The sequence below is a fragment of the Magnolia sinica genome, chromosome 5, assembly GCF_029962835.1.
Source record: "Magnolia sinica isolate HGM2019 chromosome 5, MsV1, whole genome shotgun sequence".
NCBI lineage: Eukaryota > Viridiplantae > Streptophyta > Magnoliopsida > Magnoliales > Magnoliaceae > Magnolia > Magnolia sinica.
In genome coordinates this window covers 20,059,994-20,076,237 of record NC_080577.1, presented here as the reverse complement: position 1 = coordinate 20,076,237, position 16,244 = coordinate 20,059,994, and the positions used below count along the sequence as shown (strand labels likewise).

Below are 16,244 nucleotides of genomic sequence, written 5' to 3'. Positions count from 1 at the left end.
ATATGAGGGTATAAAGTCCGGTCAGGTTGAGCTGAGCCAGTTTGGGCTAAAATGGCTAGAGCCCCTGCCAGATCCAAAAATTGTTCCATGCATGCAACGCCTATACCCAGCCCATGGGCCAACCTAGTAGGTCCAAGCTGGGTTAGGCAGACAATTGAGGCCCATCAATGCCTTACCAGTAGTTACCACCATTGGGTGGGCCAAGGTGGTTTGGAGAGCTTGCCCTACTTCATTTTTTTCTTCTTTTCTTTTTTTTTTCTTTTTTTTTTTTTCATCGAGGGTGGTCTTCCATATTTTTCATTTTTGGGCAGCTGAATGATGATTACTTGTGTGTATAACGTCCAACCTAGAATTTCAAGCTTATGCATTTGATGTGGAAATTTATATTTCAGTGTAACTAGCTTTCAACATAGGTAAACTAGTAAAGAACTCGAATGCATTTTGCAAATGATAGGTTTTTACAGAGTTTTGAGAATCTGTTGATCAGGTTAGCTGCATGAATCTTGTTCCCCATTCCACTTTATCAAGGGTCAGACCTTCAATTAAATCAAAAGTCTAGCCCTTCTTTATTATGTTAAAGTTCCTTGATATACATTGATATATCATTCTCAAATGGCTCGAGCCTTTGGAGCATTTGATTGCTTGACTTTGGCATTAGGTGTTCGAATCCCGAGATCACCATATCTGCCTACTAACTGGTGTGGTTCTTGGTTAACAACATCTAAGTCTACTAAAATGTCTAATAACTATAAATTTTTTTTTTATACATATGCTGATATAGGATAGAGATCAAGCATCGACTGAGGTCAAACAAAAGTAAGCATAGTTCGTTCTATCAATCGAAACTCACACAATTTATTTGTTTTGGTCTCTGGGCATTTTTGGGCCATCTCTATCGATTGATTGATTGACGATGGACAACAGAAACTTCTACATTTTTCAGGTTTTATTTCCTTATTTGTTTAAGTCATTTCTAATTGTGTCTTAGGATTTCTTTAGGGTTATTTAAGCTTGAGAACGTGTTTATTTTAGATAGATATCAATCAAAATTTTTAAAATTTTCTTGTGAATTTGAAAATTTTCTCTTGTGGATTCAAAAGAACCTCATGGCTTCAAGGTGTTATCATTAAAAGAAGATGGTGATCATCCTCATCATGCACTAAGCCTCGTGGATTCAAGGTGTTATCACTCAAGGAAGACCGTGATCGTCCTTATTAGGCTCTTTCCTACATCATATGCCATCCATGCCATCCTTGTTAGTCCCAATATATAAATGTAGATGACCAGTAGATAAACACGTTGTCCACAATTGAAGGATAGGTTTAACATATTCCTTTTCCTTTCTATCTATTGTTACCCCAAGTTGTTCGTGTTAACTATTAAAGTTGTTGCAACTAGTATCTATCTTAGAGGTTTGATATCTGACATCCCGACCTATTTTGATGTAAAGTGGGTTGCGGATAATTTCATAGCCAAGATGGACCAAAGAAGGTCCAATCAGAGGCAGAAGTGATCCGGACCATCAAAACCTTAAAACAGACATATTTTGCAAATCTGAATGAGTTATTCGACGTACCATATATGATTGTGGGGCAGGAGAAGCTACTTTAGCCAGCCAACCCTGCTATGCTGGGTTGCCCATACTGAATTTGCGAGATTCCATCAGATTGACGGTCGAAAATTGATTTTAATTTCATTTTTACTATTATATTATGTTTTAGTTTAATTGTAACTTTTCATCCGTTGGGTTTAGGAGTTGTGTCCAACATGAAAAGTGCTTAGAAAATTTAAGAGAATAGCATGGTTGAGCCAAATAGGACACTTTTATATATATATATATATATATATATATATATATATATATATATAGTCATGCTCACATGCGCACCTCGCGCGCAAGTACCTTTGTACACGTGTCATGGGCATCTAATTTGAACGATCCATGTGACGCAGAATTCCATGAAACCCCGAGGTACAAAATTTCACCCTGATCTAAAATTCTCGTGGGCCATAGAAAAGAGATGCAAATCAAGGGAGAAAACTATTTTAATTTTTCATGGCCCACCAAAGTTTTGGATCAAAGTAAAAATTGAGCCCAGAGGATTTCATGAAGTGCTGCTTAACGTGGACTATTCAAATTTTGAAGTCACATCACGTATGATATTTATCCGAGATACAACCTGTTCATGTGTTAACGCAGACATGAAAGGAGGGATATATATATATATATATATATAGATATATATATCTATATATATATATATATATATATATATATGGAAAAGGTTCTATGCGGTCGGACTCGAGGTCGAATTGTGTGGGCCCACCGTGATGCGTGTCGAACATCTACCCCATCAGTCAGATGCACCATTCCATGGTGGGCCTAGGGCTTAAAAATCAAGTCAATCCATGACTTGTGTGGGCCACACCACATATAAAAGTTGAGAAGGGTTACCCTCCATTAAAACATTCATAATCATTTTTTTGGGCTCACCGAGATGTGGTTCACAAATCCAACCCATCCATTATGTGTGTCCCACTTGGATGAGGGGTTAGACCAAGTTTCAGATGCATCCAAATTTAAGGTGGGTCCCACCAAGTGCTTTTATATGTTTTAGCCATGTCTTCACATGATTTTAGATGGTATGGCCCACCTGAGTTTCGTATACGGCTGATTTTTGGGATATCCCATAATTTCAAGGGGACCCATCAAATGCTAGGTGTTGATGTTCGACATACATCATGATGGGGCCCACACAGCTCGACCGCATAGAAGCCCCCCCCCCCCCCCCCCACACACACACACATTTACTCCTATCCAGTAAGCAGATGTGGCTGGCATCGGACATAACCTTGCCCGAAAATCAGGCTAGCCTACTCATCAGGTGTGCTCGTGAAAATGGACAATTAGACAAAAATTAACCAAAGATTAGTATTCAACTTATACATGGCCCACCTGATTTTTGTAGCAGCCCGAATCTTGTATAGATTCTTCAAGATGGAACCTATGTTATCAATGGACCAGATCTCTCACATTGAAATGCTGTCTCCTCCACGTGGAATCACCTCTTTAATCTCTCCTCACGTGGATTGCCTTAGCATTTCCCAAGTCAAAAAAAGAATGGTATAGAAAAGAGTTTCCCAAATGAAGGTGGTAACGGAGGTGAATTGTGGGGTCTTGATAAGCTATAGGATGCCCATTTTGTCCTCTACAAAAACCAGAGCTCTAAGACCTAAAGGCTGCCAAACCCAAATAGATTCAAGTCCAAGTGACATGAAATTTCCATACTTTTAATCAATGCTAGTTTCCAGTCATGAATTAAATATTAAAATAATAATATATATATTCCTTACTATCCATGTCTGAAGCCTTCTTTCTATCCACCAACCTGTAAAGGGTATAAGGTTTAGAAGATCTAACAATCCATTCTACAACAACTTCCATCAAGTATACTTTTTATTTAGTTTATTTGATCACCATACTCAATGCATAGCACGATCTTCTTCAATTATGCAATATTCAATTCCCAATAACAATACATTCACTCCTTATCACTACAAAATACAGCTTAAATTAATATATAAGGATATTAAAGTGGCAAATATGTCAGCATCAAACACAAATGGGTACCATGCCGTTTATGCATTTTAAAATATTGGGAAACTATATTTTATCTATTATAAAAGCAAACAAGTATAAATGGGTCTATTTTTCCATGACCATAACAAACATGGATCCGACAAGGCATGGCAGTTTGTTAACAAGGTAATGTTAGTGACCATCTATACATCCAGATGGTAGAATATTATCACAAGTTAACAACAGCTCTGATATCATGTTAAATATGATGAACACTAGGTTGGACTTGAAAGCCTACTCTACCCTTTTACTTCAAGCTAACAAGCAGTTGGAAATGGCATCTATATACAACAATGACCATGTTTAGTTCATTTTATCCTACCATGCATCTTTAGCATATCCCACTAGCATTCATCCCACACGCATAGCACTGCATGCACGCACCTTGGTATTTTATTATCCATCAATGGTAAGTAGCTCCGTGGGACAGTGCGAGTGCTGAAAATGTGTGTTATCACTTGATATTTTGAAATTTTATCGGTGTCAAAACTCAATTCTTGCCAATGGAAAATCGTCTATGCATGTTAGATGTTGGAGCCGTGCATTAAAGGCCTGCTTGGGTGCCACTGAAAAATGAGCTCATCTTCTTTTGAGTAATTGTAGTTATGTATTAGAGATTATAATTGTTGAAATTTGATTTCTATCACATAATTTCAATCCTCTAAGATAAGGTGAATGTGAAATAACAGATAAGAGAGAAATTCTGAATTTCTTATCAATTATTTTCTAGATACATTCGGTGAACTCATTTTTAAGTGGCACCCAAACAGGCCATTAAGATAACCAACCCTGTTACATCCATGGCATGTGAAGTAGAACGAGAGTGTGATGTTGGTGAAACAAAATGGCTTTTATTATCAGCCTAGGATCTGTACAAGCTGGACATATGTTTTTGTAATCTAGAAGTTAATGTCACGGGCCTCCATGTGGGTGGGCCATGCCAGAAAAGAATATATATGATTTTAACTTGCCATTTTAGCCTATACATTGATGAATTCAACCAATGATCCTTGATAATAACTAAAAGATTCACCTACTATAGCGTCATTTAGATATTTCCTGATGCGCCCCACTAGAGTAACGGTTTGTATTGCGAAATATGTGACCCTCCTATAGATTTTCTGGCCAAAATATCCAATGGACCGTCCAATGGAGACATTTGGTGATGTTTTATATATGTTTTGATAGGATATGTTGGGGCACATATCAATAATTCCTCATAGTTCAATTCAGTGATTCAACTTGACTTGGTGGGATTTCCACCCTAGTCACTTGGGGAGTGTTTGGATCATAAGTTACTAAAGATACGTTACTCATGAGCATAAGTAGTTTATCTTGGTTTCTACTTATTAAGTAGACAAGTATGTTTGATAAACAATATGTCAGCCAAAAAGTAAAAAAACATGTTTGACTTCCAACATCATAAGTAATTATTTCTCGAGTTTATTTGGTCCCCCTCACATCCACCATCCATCATTTTGGGCCTAACCTTTGATGTGGATTGTTCATTGCATGGGCCCCACCTTTGATGTGGATCATCCATCATGTGGGGCCCACCTTGGATGCGGGCCATTCATCATTAGGAACCAACCTTTTATGTGCACCATTCATTATGTAGAGGGCCCATCTTTGATATTGGTCATCCATCATCCACCATCAATGTTATTGTCTATCTTGTGGGTCCCACTTTCAATATCCACTGCCCGTCATTCGGAGCCCACCTTTGATGTGGGTTGTCCATCATGTGGGCCCCACCTTTGATGTGGGTTGTCCGACTTGGATATAGGCCACTCACATCATTAGTGTCGACCTTTGATGTGGGTTGTCCGCCTTGGATATAGGCCACTCACATCATTAGTGTCAACCTTTGATGTGGACCATTCATCATGTGAGGCCCACATTAACGTAGATTATCCATCATGTGAGGGCCACCATTATTAATTGCCCATCATGTGGAGCCCAACTTTGATGTGGACTATCCATCATGGGTGCCCCACCTTCAATGTGGGCTGCCCATCATGCCAGGCTCACCTTGGATGTGGGACGTTCATCATTAGGGGTCAACCTTTGACGTGGATCATCCAGATGTGGGCCCACCTCAATATAGGCCATCCATCATGTGCAGCCCAACTTCAATGTCCACTGCCCATCATGTGAAGCCCACCTTTTATATGGATTATCCATCATTTAGGCCCCACCTTTGTCGTGAATCTTCGATCATATCAGCCTGCTTTGGATGTTGGCATTTTATCATTATGGGCCGACCTTTGATGTGGACAATTCACGTGTGGGCCCACATTAATATGGGTAATCCATTATGTGGGGCCCACCTTTTATGTGGATCATCCAACGTATGAGCCCCACCTTTAATGTGGACAATCCACCATGTGGGCGTCCTTTGATACGTAGTGTGAGAGAGTCTCCTTAGACATGGACAGTGAGAGAGAAGAAGTAGAAAAGTTGTGGAGTCGAAAAGCTAAAAGAAATAATTTATTAAGATAAGTAGTTTTTAGCTAACAAGTTACTTTTATAACAATGCTTGCTAAATTAACTTAGATAAAAAAATAAAATAAAAGTAATTTAATTACTTAACATAAATTAAAAAGTAACTTATTTGGTACCCATTTGGATACCACCAAATATATTACTTATTAACTTATTTTTAGTCATGAAATTACTCTTTCACTCAAGTTAATTTTGTAAGTATCATTATAAAAATAACTTGATGGCAAAAGCAACATATTTTAGTAAGTTTATTTTTTATTGCTCCTTGGCTAGATTCTTTTCTATCTTGATCATGTTAGTGTCAAAGGAGGCTCTCGCTCACAATCCTTATCAAAGGATGCCCCATACAACCGACTATCCACATCGAAGGTGGGGCCCACATGATGGATAGTCCATATCAAAGGTGGGCCTTACATGATGGATGACCACATATTAATGTATGCCCACATAATGGATGGTCCACATTAAATGTTAGCCCCTGATGATAAACAACCCACATCCAAAGCGGGCCTGTATAATATATAACCTGCTTCAAAGGTGGGGCCTACATGATGGATTGGTTACATCAAAGGTGAGCTCTGCATGATGGGTAGTGGATATATTGAAGTGGGGGCCACACATGATGGATGGCCCACATTGAGGTGGGCCCCAAATGATAGATGGTTCACATCGAAGGTTGGCCCTTAATTATGAATGGTCTACATCCAAGGCGAGCCCCGCATAATGGACGACCCACATTGAAAGTGGGGCCTACATGATGGACAATCCACATCAAAGGTGGGCTTCACGGGATTGATGGCCCACATCAAGGTGGGCCCCACATGATAGGCAATCCACATCAAAGGTTAGCCCTAACGATGAGTGGCACACATGATGGATGGTCCATAGGATGGGCGGTGGATATTGAAGGTGAACCCCACATGATGGATAATAACATTGATGGTGGGCCCCACGGGATGGATAACCAACATTAAAGGCAGGCACTAGTACATGATGGACAATGCACATTAAAGGTCGCCCCCTTTTGATGGATGACCCACATCAAAGGTGGGCCTCGCATGATGGACAACCCACATTAAAAGTGAGGCCCATAAAATGAACAGCCCACATCAAAGGTTAGCTCCACACGATGGACATCGAATATAAGGATGGCCCAAACAAAATTGAAGGATAAATACTTATGTAATGTTGAAAAGCAAAACATGCTTTTTTACTTTTTAGCTACAAGTACTAAACAAGCTTATTTACTTAATAGGTACAAACCAAGATAAGCTAAGTAAGGCATAATTAACTTACGTAAAGTAACTTACAATCCAATCACCCCTTTTAAATTTCCCTGAAAGTGGGGACTCAGCTTTGACCCTCCATGGCTTGTCGTATCAATTCACCAATTCAATCGACTCAACTTGGTCGACATGACCCGTCGAGACGAGATAGGATTCAAGCACTTGACCTTACAGCCAATAGTGCTTGAATAATTATCCCCACAAGTACTTGAGCCTGTTTGATTTGTCAAAATTACAAGTAACAATCGTCAAATTTACAAGTAATTCAATGTAAACAAGTGATGGTTATTTACTTGAGTATTTCTTGCTAATAAGATATGGCATTTGAAGGGGATTCAGATTGCTGCATTGGTACTATATTAAAGTGGCAAAATTGTGTGGGCGCCACCATGATATATGTGTTTAGTTAGCCACATCGTCCATTCATTTTGTCAGAGCATTTTAGGACATGAAACCCAAAATACAAGGCGGATTCAAAGCTTTAGTGGACCACATGAATCTATGGGAATAATTACACCCATTAATGAAACCTATGTAGGGCCCACTATGATGTTTATTTGACATCCGACCTATGGATAAAGTCACAATCTAGAAAAATACAAATATTTTAGCTTGATCCAAAACTTCTATAGCCTCCCGGAAAGTTTTCACCGGTAAGCATTTAATCCACACTATTTTTCCTTGGCGTGGTTGACTAGAGCCTTGGAAGTGTCTCATTTTTTAGCTCATGCACTAAAATGATCTAAAAAATGATAGGCAATGTAAATAAAACAAATACATCATGGTGGACCCTACAAAGTTTTAGCTTAAAAATAATGATAATAAAGGTTAGTTTTGCTCTCTTTTATATATAGTGAGCACATCTCATTATTATGCTTTTATCACCATTTATCTTAGTATTTATCCTAATTAGAAAGTCTTTTAAACTATTATTTTTTACTCAAAACTACCCCAACACCTATCATCAATCTAAACATTTCTTAGTCTATAATTATCAAATATAGAGCCGTTTCGAATTTTGTCTTTGGATAAACCTAACGTCCACTTGAGTCGATATTTCTGGTTTTTGAACTCTTGCCTTACTGTTCTTAGCGTACCTTCACGTGCCGTTTGTGTGAGAGGGAGATCGTTATGGATAAACACAAGTCATCTTTGATGTGGAGCCATGTTTAGTAGAAGATGAGAAAAGCAAGACAACCTCTACGTAGTATCTCCACTCCCCAACAGATATTCCTTTTCTCCCCTTTTCGATCCACTCTTCACATCTCACATCAGGATACGGTGCTCCGTGAATTGTAGCTTACTATGCCTCTGTTTTCATATTTTTACTCTCATACGTGTAATCCTGACACACATGTGAAATATCTGAGCCATTCAACGGACAGATCCAACTAAGTAGATTTGTTGTCTCTAATCATCAGGTGGACTATATTTTAGAAGTAAATGGATGGTTAAGATAAGCTGACCAATGGTATAAATTGGATGGTTACTTTGGCCAATATGATGCTGAGATATACATGATTTAACAGATGAGGCATCCACACGATGGGATCTGTCTGATGGGCAGCTGGGATCTTTCACACGTTTGTCACGTTTACACGTGTTAGAGATGAGTTTCAAATGAGTGTACTCGCTCGTGTTCACTTATCATTCCTCTCACGAGATAACGAGGACCGTTGATTTTGGGAGCGGATAAGGTGTTGCCCGGGTAACACCATAGTGGGTGTTTTACTAACCGTGGGGCCCACCTTGATACATGTATTGTATATCCACTCCGTCCATCAGTTTTTCAGCTCATTTTAGTGGATGGTCCCAAAAATTGAAACAGATCCAGATCTCAAACGAAACACACCACAGGAAATAATGGTACTTTACCATTAAAAGCTTTTTATAGACCACAAAGGTTTTGGATCAAGTTGATATTTTTGTTTTCCTTCATCCAGGTCTGTGTAATATTATCAATTGGTTGGATGGCAAATAAACATTACGGTAGACCCTTGGAAGTTTTAATGGTGGCCGTTCAATGACCACTATTTCCTTTGGCGTGGCCCATTTGAGAACTGGATCAGCTTCAATTTTTTCATATTAGCGTAACATGACCTTTAAAAACTGATGGACGGAATGGATATACAATACATACATCAAGTTAGGCCCCAAGGTTGGGAAAACACCCACGACGTTATTACCCGTTGATTTGAACGGTAGACCACCTCTGTATCTGGGAAAAAGCTTGCAGCCACAAGATGTGGTGTACGACTGTCCACGCAAGCAAAAGGCGAGTAGCTAAAAAAGAAAAAAGAAAAAAGCAGTGAGGGACCACCAAAGCACTAGTCCAAGTGGGTCTAGACGGACGAGATTCGCATCCCTCAGGAGACCAACAAAGATCCTAAAGGTCCTTCCTATGGGTCCCACTCGCGCGAGAATTAGTTCATTTACTGGCTCCCAAAAAGCGAGCCAACATGCACACCGACCTTATCGAGCGCCACCCAATAACAGCCTTCTAACATTTCTAATTTCACTCCACTCGGAAGTGTGCGTTTGTCACAACTTACTAAATATTGTGGTATACAACAATCCAGACCATCCAACAATTGACCACCATGAATATAGCACCAAAAAAATCAGACCAATCATATGATTGTAACCATCCAATCAGTGGTCTCAAATGGACAGAAAAAGAGTAATGATTAGTGCCCCAAATTCAACACAAGAAATCACACGGTTAGGATCATCTGATAAGCACAAATTTCTGGCCATACTCCATCATCAATGAAGCCCATGAATCGAACCGCCCAGATCAAACAAATGAATGCAAGATAGGTGATAGATGAGTTGCTACAATATAGTATACGGCAACAAACGTACACCATTTACAACCGACTCCCTAATCTAATACATCCCTTTCACTTTCAGTCACCTCTTCTCACTCTATATATGCATGCAAACAGACCCCTCAGTCCCTCACAACCACTATTGCTTAAGCAATGGACAAGTTCCACATTGCCAAGATAACTCTAGCTGCTCTTCTTCTCCTCATCACTCCTCTTTTATCGACGTCGATGAGGCCGCCTTACCTCTATCTAATGGCTAATCTCCTCACTATAGCATTAGGCGCCGAGTCCGGCTTGCTAACCGCCTTCTCTAATGGTCCAGATGATAAGAAACCGGTCTTAATTGCTACTGTTTCAACAATGGAGGTCCCTAATGACAAGAGGAGTGGTATTGTTTTCGATGGTCACGATCGTTCTATGACCATAGTCGAGAAACCGGCTGCAGAGAACGACACAGCCGTCTTTAAGGTGCGTAAGCTTGTTAGGAAGTGCCCATCCACGCCGAGCCTCTTTTTTATAGGGGGGTGTGAGGTGGAAGAGAATGTGATAGAGGAAGATGAAGAAGAGATAGAGGGACTTAGCGGGCCGGAGCTGTTCAACAAGGCGGAGACGTTCATCGGCAACTTCTATAAGCAGTTGAAGATACAAAGGGAGGAGTCATGGAAGAAGATTCATGGGCTTTTCACCAAAGGGCCTTCTGAGCCAGCTTATTAAGGAATGGCCTTGTGTGGTCATCAGGTGGGCCACATATATATCTAATCACCATTCATTTGTGATTGAGGGTGGTCAGATTCATGCACAATAATCTTTAATTAGGATATGTCTTGTTTTATTATTCAGTTATGAAAGCTCTCATTGCAGTAGTTCTGTTGTTGAAGGAGATGGGCTTTGTTATTTTATGAGCTTTTCTCCTTTGTTTATGTATAAAGATCTTTGAAAATTATGCTATCGAAGCTTGTATGTTGTGATGGTGGAATGCATTTTTTCCTTTCTTTCTTTGGATGTGTTTGGATGTAATTTCTAATGGGGCTGTTTGGTTTTCCAATTTCTAATGAAATGCAAAGTAAATGAGTCATCATTTTCATTTCTAGATGTTTGTTTAATCTGAAATTATAGCTCGTAAATCAAGAGTCAAATACAGCTTTGTTTGGTTTTCCAATTATAATAGTAAATGGTTGTAAATAGATAATAATTATTGACTTTTGTAATTGAGTAGTGACATCACTTTTGACAGCGATGATGTTTTTGCTACATTGTTTATTTCATCCACAAATCAATGTAAAAATTATAAATTTTTAATGTAAAGATATAATGATTACAATTTATTTTACCTATTTTCTTTACAAGTATATTTGAATCTTGATTTATAAGCTATAATTAATATTAAACAAACATGTAGAAGTGATAATAATGACTCATTTAATTTGCAATTTTCAAGACATTTGAAAGCAAGAGAGGCCCACAAAACAAGTAAATTGTAATTATTATATTTTTACATAATAAATCAATTTTTATATAAATCTCCGATTGAAACAAACAATGTAGTGAAAGCAATAAGTCAGATTATGACACAATTACAAGAGTAAGTAATTATTATCATTTACTGTCATTTATTGTTGTAATTGGAAAACCAAACAAGCCTCCATAGAAATGGTCAAATACTCTGAAAGCACTATAAGTTACTGTGCACCTAGTTGCATCGGTTCTCTTGGACAATCTACTCTATCAATCTGAACGGTCTATTACATCCAAAACATATCCATAGATTATTATGCAAAAATCACTAACCACGTATTCAAGCTGTTCTTGTTTTGACCTTATTTTCTATGGCCATCCCTTTTCCAAGCCCTGGATGGAATGGTTATGGCTGCCTAAGAAAAGGATTCTATGTAAACCTCAGCAATTCACGATGGCCCTAACAGAAACACGATCAGATTAAATTGCTGATTGGACTACTTCTGTGTAAACAATCTTTACTGGGCCATTGATCGAATGGTTTACATTTGCCTGATTCGTGCAATCTTTGTATAGTAGTCTATGAAATGTGTTTTGGACTTAAGGAATGGTCTGGATCAATGGACGCAACTAGGAGCATTGACACTGCTGTGAGAGTACCGAAGCATTTCTCATCTGATTGAATTGAATCTATTAGTCTATTAATAAAGTGGGTTTGGCTTCAAATTACAAATACTTGACTAGAAATTGCAATTTGATTGACTTGGGCACCCAAACGCAACCAATAATTGTGCCTTGAATAGTTAAAGCAAATGTTGAAACCAACCTCAATACGCACTTGGATCATAAGGAGCGAATTAGGTGTGGCCCAGCCTCACCCAAGATGGTGTCGCCCTTACTATGGAGCCCACCTTGATGTATGTATTTTATATTCATGACATCCATTCATTTTGCTATATCATTTTAGGGCATGAGCCTAACAATGAACTATAACCAATTCTTAGGTAGACCATACCATAAGAAATACTGATGATTGACCATTAATGGACCGCAACAGTTTTAGATCAATGTGATATTTGTTTTCCCTCTTCATTTAGATTTATGTAACCTTATCAAGTTGGATGGTAAATAAATATTACAGTAGACCCTAGGAAGTTTTTAATGGTAGGGCATTCTTCCACCACTCACCACTGTTCCTAGAACATGATCTACCTAAAATTTAGATATTTTTCATTTTTGGGCTCATGCGATAAAAACACCTAGATGGATGGATAGCATGGGCATAGAATACATACATCAAGGTGGGCCCCACAATAAGGGCTGCACTATCTTGGGTGAGGGGCCGCACCTAATCTGCTCCCTAATCTCATAGAGGACCGTGTGCAAGGAGAGTGGACATGGATACATCCGATGACCCAACTCCGTGGGGCTCACCATATATATGTGTTTTATTATGATATTTATTTGTTTCATTAGCTTATTTTAGATGAGGAAAACGTAACCCCCTTGGAAATAGTAGGAATTGAATGTATATCATTGAAAACTCCCTGGAGCCACAATAGTTTCAGAATCAACTGATAAACATGTTTTCCTGCATTGACATCTATGTCTGTATAACATTATGAACAAGTTGGATGAAAAATAAACACCATGGTGGGCCTTGGAAGGTCATCACTTTCCTCATTGTTTCCTATAATTTGGTCCACTTGAGCTTGGATATGCCTTTAGGCTCATGCCCTAAAATGAACAAACAGACTGCGTGGATTAAACAAATAAGTGATGTGAGCCCCACAGAGTCGGGTCATCAGGCAATCCAAGTCCAGGGATTCACTCATATTCCCCACCAACCAATAACGGTCAAGCGGGGATCTCAGCACACATTTCAAAATGGGAATGAAATTTCACATTTTGAAATGCTTGATAGATCCCTGCCAACCGTCCTTTAACGGTAGGAGATGACGCGGGCAATGACAGTCAGTGTTTACAATGTGCATTGAAGTCTACGTAGTTTGGTGCAACACGGAAGAAGGGGAAACGAAGCGTGAGAGACATCGTGGATGCAATCTTCACCGTAGAAAGGGGGAATGAAGTGTTAGAGGCATCAGGGATGCAATCACCACCGTTGAAATCCTATCAGTATCAATGTCTGGCTGAGATTATTAAGGAGATCGTAGTTGAGAAATACTCTTTCAAGCTTATCTCAAGAAGCTACAAAAAGCTAGACACTGTGATGTGGACACAGATGAGTGAGAAATATGAATCAGGATTCTCCTACAACTCCAATTTTGAATTTTCCCTTCAAAGATTCCTACATTTCAGCCCAAACAAAAGCCTTCCTGGAAGGGATTGGATTTTGAGCTGCTCACGGATGGGATTTTGGTACAGATGGATGGACCCTGAACACTGTGTCCAATGGCGCGATTGGGAAGGCCGAGTGCGATCCTTATCCGATCATAGACACGTAATACTCCGTTTTCAGTTGGAGGTGGTGGACCTTTGCTGTATTTATCTTTTTAACCGTCTATTTGCATCCAGCGAATTGTATGGGTTAGGATCCTCCTAATAAGGAGATCTTTTAGGTGTAGTCTATCCATGGTGGGATGCAGCAGACCAACGGTCTGGATTACGAAACCACGACCCGTTGCTTGTCCAAACTAGGCTGCTTGTTCTACCGAGTCCCTGACAGGTCCTCTGGCAAGCATTTAAAAATTGCATACCTAGCATACAAGTAATTCAAGTTAAATTGTCCAATTAATTACACTTTTTTCATCATCTGAATATTGAGTTGGTAAACATTTATTGGACAGTCAAAAATGAAGAATGTTCAGTGATCCTATTTCAACAAACGAGTGTCCGTGAATCAGAGGTTAAGATGGTTCCACCAATCTAATATGGGGCCTGTTTGATTTAGTTAACATATGTAACGTATACAATTTCTGAGTGCCTGCGTATCAAGCATCATACATTATCAGAGTGTCAAAATCACTCCTTTCCATCTTACAAGGAATGCAAAGATAGTTTGTGAGCCTTTTTTGCACTGTTATGTACCAATAGTGGGACGCGGACGAACGGACAGATCTGTGTGGGGCCCACCGTGATGTATCTGTTTATCCACGCGGTCCACCCCTTTTCTCTGATAATTTTAAGGTAAAAGATGAAAAATAAGATAATTCTAACTATCAAGTGGATCATACCACATATGACCCTTGCATTTAATGCAACTTGTGCTTTGTGCATTTAATGCAACCCAGTTTACCATTTGGTGTGGTCCACTTGATCGTTAGATCTGCCTAATTTTTTGAATTATGCCTCAAAATGACCTGAAAAAAGGAATGGACGGTGTGGATACACAGATACATCCCGACGGGGCCCCATACAGATCTGCCCATCCGTGGCTAGAGACGGGCAGGGGTGGGACGCAATCCACTTCCCAAATGATGCGGGTATCATCGTAGAATCTTGGTGGTGGATCCACCAATAAAGTGGACCGATAATGCAAACACCGTCATATTTTATTTTCACATGATTATCCACACTAAAAATCATCTTGTAAATAGGATGTGGACAGCTGGTTTCGTTTTTTCAGCCATTTATCTATTCATCAGAAAAGTTTGATGCTCTTCTGGAATGTGACTGTTCATACACATGGACTAAGAGATTAATGTTCCTGTGCCATCCAACCTATTGATAAGATCACGTAAACTTAGATGAAGTGAAAAAGAAATATCAGCTTGATCCAAAACCTTTAACCCCTGAAAAAAGATTTTAATTTTCAATCACCACTATTTTTTATTATATGGTCTACTTGGGATTTGGATCTATTATGTTTTTTGACTAATGTCATGAAATGATCCGAAAAAATAGATGGACGGATTGGATATAGACTACATACATCAAGGTTGGGCACACGGTGAGTATGGTACAGTCTGAGTGAGTTGGCCGCACCTAATCGGCACCCGTGATTTAGATCCCATTCAAAGTACGCCTTTTTCAACCTTTTGGCTAAAGTCAAGTGTGATTTGGATCTATTATGTTTTTTTGACTAATGTCATGAAATGATCCGAAAAAATAGATGGACGGATTGGATATAGACTACATACATCAAGGTTGGGCACACAGTAAGTGTTGTATAGTCTGAGTGAGTCGGCCGCACCTAATTGGCACCCATGATTTAGATCCCATTCAAAGTACGCCTTTTTCAACCTTTTGGCTAAAGTCAAGTGTAGCATCGGTTCTTATGAATTTATTATTTGATATGTGGCCTATTAAGTCATATGATATTAAATTAACTTCGCAAAGGCTCATCAAAGTAGGTTGCATCACATGTTATTAATTATAATAGCCATGTTATATGCAAAGGTAATGATTTTAGTATATGAAGCCATTATTATTTTAGACACTTGTATACTATTGACGCAGGGATGAACGTGATGAGGTCAATCACCGTCTTCTTCAAGGGTAACTACTCTGAATCCATGGAGCTTCCATGGACTCCTCACAGAAACTTCTCGAATCCATGAGAAAAAG

General features: G+C 39.1%; 1 pseudogene; it reads left to right on the top strand.

Moving 5' to 3' along the window:
• Positions 1 to 15,906: 15,906 nt before the first annotated feature.
• On the top strand, positions 15,907 to 16,042 carry LOC131247488 (U2 spliceosomal RNA; annotated as a pseudogene).
• The last annotated feature ends 202 nt before the right edge of the window (positions 16,043 to 16,244 follow it).